This window comes from Alexandromys fortis, unplaced genomic scaffold (assembly GCF_014885135.2).
Source record: "Alexandromys fortis isolate MF-2015 unplaced genomic scaffold, M_Fortis_MF-2015_v1.1 scaffold_398, whole genome shotgun sequence".
NCBI lineage: Eukaryota > Metazoa > Chordata > Mammalia > Rodentia > Cricetidae > Alexandromys > Alexandromys fortis.
In genome coordinates, this window is record NW_026068533.1 from 386,381 (window position 1) to 392,695 (window position 6,315).

Sequence of the window (6,315 nt, forward strand, 5' to 3'; positions counted from 1 at the left end):
AGAAAGAAAGAAAGAAATTATTTTGTTTAAATCACTCAATCTAAAATATTTTGTTGTGTTGAAGTAAGATAATTAATGTATCTCTCTTTTAATACTTCTATGTGATTATGAAGTGTTACAAATTATGAAGCCACAGACTTGCCTTCTTTCATTGTTATTTCTGATGGATTTTCTTCTGCTGTCTTTAGTCTTTGTAATTTTGTGTTTGTTTACCTTTAAAATGAATATGAACAAAGAAAATAAATATCCTTCCCCTTCAAAAAAAAAACTAAAAACCTAATTTAATTCTGTCAAATGAAAAATCTCACTGAAGCAGCATATCCTTCCCAAAATCTAAAGTGATCAAAAATGAATATAATCACTTCCCCAAGAACTAGAGTTGCAGTGAGTATTACCTATGTGAAACTCATGTATATATCCTGTCCATGTCATTAATTCTAACTGTCCTCATAAGACACACTACTCTAGATTCTACTGCCAGACTTTTCGATGAAACAAAATACAGCCATAGAGTCTTTAAAAAACAAATGAGACACTTTTAGTGAACGGTTTAGGAAAAACAGTCACCAGTTAGGGAATTATGTTTTAAAATAATCACATGTGCAGATGATGTGTTTGATGTATTTTGTGATGAGTTTTATGCAGCACAGTTGCTAAGGGCTCACATTTATCTTAATAACTATCATATGAAATATTGCTGGAAACCAAGTGGCCTAGTTTCAGATCAGCATATAAGTGCTTGTTCAATGAATCTCTGTAGGGCAAAGCCCATAGAGATGGTCTTTCACTCAGCAAAAACCAGTCAACCTCAGGACAGTGCAGGATATTGCTGGGACCAAATGGCCTGCACACTCTCTTCTCTCTCATAAAGTTGCTGATTCTCTGGATGGTTTATAGTTTCACTTTATCAGTCGTGCATGGGACAGATGTAGTCATTCCTGGTAACCTCATCTTTTTCTCAAATATTTTCCCCTAAAATTCTTTGGAAACTGATGCTTTTCAGGTCCTTATCTGGAAATACCAGCTGTCAACTCAGAACCTGGGCACTTTCCTGATTCAGTGCTGACAAGATCGAGGCAATAAAAGTTAATGGAAACATACAAGAAAGCAACACAGGAGACATTAACTACATCTCCCAAATCTGGAAGAAAAAAAAAACATGAAGAATGGTGTGCATGATGGAAAAAGAGTACCTTATCAAAGTTTGTCCTTTATAGAGAAGCTTAGGCATGCAGGACCCTTTTGTAGGTCAAGGGAATGGTTAGAGAAATACAAGCTAACTGTATGCAAGCAACTTATGGCAAATTACCCTTATTTTGTAAATATGTTCTGTCAAGTTTTAAGCTATATGTTGTTCTTGAGAATGTGTGCCTAGGTCTATCACCTTTTAACTTCATAAGGACAGAATATGACTGGCTTTGTATTTAGCCAAAAAATGTTGAGTGTTGTTTTTGGTTTATTTGTTATTTTGATTTAAAAGTTGGGAAACACATTATTGTTCTTGCCAGAGATTAACTCTGGGGGTAGGAAAAACATGTTTGTTTTTGAAGTATAAATAAAGACAGCTCAAACTACTCAGGGCTGTCACTTGTGAAATCCATCTGGTTCTCAGTGCCCCTTCCCTGTTTCAGGACTAGAATCCAGCTGAGACAGGACCCCAGAAAAATATTTTATTATTAATGGAAGCATTTTGATCACAAGGATGTTTAGCTAATGAATACTACACATAATTGATCTGAACAACTTATGCTTTTTTATTTTTCTTAGTCAATGACCTAAATAACGTGCAGAATATTCCACCCCCAAACTAAAGAATACACATCTTTATAGAAGCCCATTGAACTTTTTCAAAGACCTACCATATATTACCATAAAAATGAGTCTCAACAAAATAGGAAAATTGAAATTATATCCTGAATTTTATTGGACCACAACTGAAGAAAGCTATTTAAAGCAATAAAAACTACAGAAAGTATAAAATTTTGTAATATTTAGGCAATACACTACATAACAATAATTGGATCTAATATAAATCAAACGATAAATGCTGTAGGAAATCCTTCTGTTTGTGTGTTGCTTTCATTGGTTAATTAACAAAGAAATTGTTTGGCCTGATAGGGCAGAACTTAGATAGGTGGAGAAGACAGAACTGAATTCTAAAAAGAAGAAAGCAGAGTGAGAGAGAGACATTATGGAGCCGCCGGGTCAGACATGCTGAATCTTTCACAGTAAGCCACAACCTCATGGTGATACACAGATTTAATAGAAATGGGTTAAATCAAGATGTGAGAGTTAGTCCCTAAGAGGCTAGAGCTAATGGCCACACAGTGCTTTAATTAATACACTTTCTGTGTGATTATTTCAGGTATAAGCTAGCTGGGTGGAAGGCCAGGACCAAAAGCAGATACTCTCTCCATACAACAAGTAAATTTAAAATTAATAGAATTGAAAGAAAATAAAAGCACAATATAACAAAATTTATGGACGATAATGATAGCAATCTTGAGGACTAAGTGTCTACATTAAAAAAGTGAAAGATCACAACTTAATTAATTAATAATTTAATAATATACCTGATGTCCTGGGAAAAGCAAAAATAAATTAAGCCCCCAAACAATAAGTTGGAATAGATAACCAAAATCAGGCATGATAAAGAAACAATAGCAAACAAAGTACAAAGAATCATTAAAATGAAGAGTTGATCCTTTGAAAAGATAAACAAAGTAACACACAGTTAGCCAATGACCAAAAGGAAAAAGAGACCATCTAAATTAAAATAAGAAACAATAATGAACTCATTAAAATACATATCTATGGAATTCAGAAAATCATATATACATATATATACTTTTAAAAACCTGTATCTCATGAAATTAGGCAAATCTAAATGAAATGAAAAGATTTCTAGATCTTTACACCATACCTAAGTTAAACCAAGCAAAACAAAGAATTTCAATAGAAATATAATTCATCAGTGTTATTGAAATGGTAATAAAAATTCTACCAAATAAATAATGCCCAGGACTAGATGAGTTAACCACATAATTCTACCAGATCTTCTGAAAAAATAATTCTACTCATGTTATTCCATGAACTAGAAGATGGAAGAAGGCTCCAAAACACTTTCTATAAAGCCAGTATTATCCAAATACCAAAATCAGCTAAAGATAGAGCAGTAAAATAAACTAAAATTACACACCAATCTCTCTGATTAGAGTTGACACAAAAATTATCAAAAAAAATTACTGGGAAACTGAATTCAAACTCTTATCAGAATCATCATTCATCATGACCAACTTGGTTTCATTCCAAGAAAGTAGTGATGGTTCAACACATATAATTAAAAAAAAACTTTATCAATCACATAGACTCAAAGATAGAAATCACATAATCATCTCATTAGACACAGAAAAAGTCTATGACAAAACTCATCATCCCTTAATGATGACGTCACTGGAAGGTTGGGAATGGAAGGAATATACCACCATATAGTCTGTATACTGCAACCTTAATGGCAACAGCATGCTTAATGGAGAACAACTCAAGGAGCCCCCAGCAACTTCAGTAAGAGGCAAGGACATCCACTATTCCCACTCCTGTTAATAAACTGCTTGAAGTATTAGTGATAACAATAAAACAACAGAAGGAAATAAAAGGGATACAAAAGGGAAAAGAAGTCACACTGTCTTTATATATGTCATTATTCTATTCACAAGAGTTTTTAAGTCTCCACCAAAAAGACCCTCACAGTTGAGAAATGACTTCATCAAGTCACAAGAGACTATTTATACTCTCAAAGCACATGTATTCTTTATGTAGAGCGAACTCCTGGAGTTTCACACCCTCTTTGCAATCCTCTTGGCTCTGTCCTGTATGTGGTCCCCATTCTTATTCCTTTTACTGCTTAGCTGTTCTATGGCGATGGCTGTTCCACACATCACATACAGCAACACACAGACACCACATCCGGAAAGTGCTTACAGGTGTCATTGGATAAAAGTCCACTCCAGTTTCATAATAAAATTCAATTTTAAACAAAAAAGGATGCAAATAGCATGACGTTGTTTAGAAAAGAAAAGAAGCACAGTCTGGAGCTTGAACTGGCTACCTAGCCTGAAGCACTCAGAGTCACAGGGCATTGGATAAAACGAAGGTCATGTTGAGCTAGAACATGAGTGTGTGCAGAATAACAAGCATTATCACCACTGACAAACAAAACAGAGAAGAATTATTCTGCTGCTATTTGACGATGTTGAAATATTTTACACAGTCCTTAAATTTCATTTGGGCTTCGAATTTCATGTCATAAAATAGCTACATGAAGCTAACATCTTTCCTGAATTATAAAAATTTTCAGGGGATTTGTCACAGGCAAACACAATAAAAGATAATTCCAACTCTAAAGAACTGCTGATACCTCGGGTTTTAGTCTTCTATTGTTGCATGAGCAATTTTGATTGAAATTTAATATTAATGATATTATAAAATAATGTGACATCAATAGCATTCAAAGTGAGGTGTTATTAATAATGAACACGACTACAAAATCTTAAGGGTCTTAATTATTGTTGCAAAGTATTGGCCATTCATTTATGAAAGTAAAATTCCACATTGTAAATATTAAAAAAGTAGCTAAAAAATTATCAAACTAGATGGATTTTTTTGGGGATTTGTTAAACTTCAGATTTCCTGTATTTTTATTTCATGCTAAAGATGGAAAAAATAGAAACTGAAGAAATGGCTCAATAACATTGGCTGTTTGTTTATAAAACCCAAGTTCAATTCCCAGCACCTACATGGCAGCTCACAACCATCTGTAAACCCAATTCTAAGAAATCCCATGGCACCTTCTGCCCTCTGCAAACACCAAGAATATACATGACTTGGAAACATACATTCAGGCAAAAATACTCAAACACAAGCAGTAACCGAAGAACGCCCAAATCTTCAGAAAACATACTTGATCAAAATCAGCTGAACTTGGAAAATTTGTCACATTTTCTATAGTAAAAACTATTGAGATGAATCTGTGCAGCAGGAGCTTGTTGGTAAAGTCAGTCCCCAACAGTTTGCTGTGCATCCATCTGACCTAGTGAAGCCAACTAGCTACTGAATGTATGGAAATCCAACGATAGGTAAATCCCAGACTAAAGGACTCAAAGACAGACATGGAGTGAGGAGTGTATTGCAAATAGGTGACATTTCAATAATGCCTCCTTTCAAAGTAGCATCAAGAAAGGAAAACCTTTGCTGCTTTGCCTTGAAATGTCAGCATGGAGCTCCAGGGATTTGCTGAACTCCTTACCCTGCTGAACTCTTAACCTCCATTGATCTGAAGCTCTTGTTCTGAGAACAAAAGAAAAAAAGAAGGAAGAAAAGAAAGAAGCCCTTCTCTCACAAACTCCTCAAGGAGAAGCAGACACATAAATTTTAAATTCTCTGATTTTTAAAACAGAAAAGCAGCCCTTTGCCCAATATATGATGATGCTTAGTTTTTCATGGTTTCTGACAAACTCAGGATTATCATCTTCTAGTGAGATAAATGTTTGGAAAGCTAACAGAGATATGGGGTAGGAAAGAGCTGGTGTTCTGAAAGGCTGCTTTTTCCTAGAATGAGTCGAAGCTATGGTCTAATGACACTGAAATGTTACATGATCCAATAGGGTCACCTCCTATGAAAATGGCCAACTAAGAAAAACATTATACAAATAAGTCTTCATTGTGTCAAACATTGATTAATTTTCTATCCTAAAATGAAGTACTTACTGTCTTTCTTTTCCATGTTTTTTTAATTTTCTGTTCAGTTCAAGGCACAAAATATGATGTCACAAGATACTGATAAGGTGAAACAATGTAACATATGATTCGTATGTTAATTATACCCTGGGTCCCCACTCCTGGTTATCAGCATATTTTTATGTTCTACTCCTTCAGAGGAATGTAGAACACCGTGCACTATATTAACCGTGGTTCCACACCATACATAACATCTCTAAATCTGTTTGTCATATCTGTTTACTAACTTGTTTCCTTCATTTCCCTATTTCGTTGCCCACCCCAATCATGGCAATCACTGTTTAATTTTTCTTTATACACATGTATATGAATTTGCCTTTTCTTAAGATTCCAAACAAAGGTAAGACCTTAAAATAGCTTACTTTTTTTCCTATACATTATTTTAGATGTCACAGTGCTTCCCAGATCTTCCTACACTGTGACAAATTACAAGATGGATTCCTTTTTAATGGTCAAGAAATATTCCAGTGTGTGTATGTGTGTGTGTTCATGCAAATACATAACAGTTTCTTTATCTAC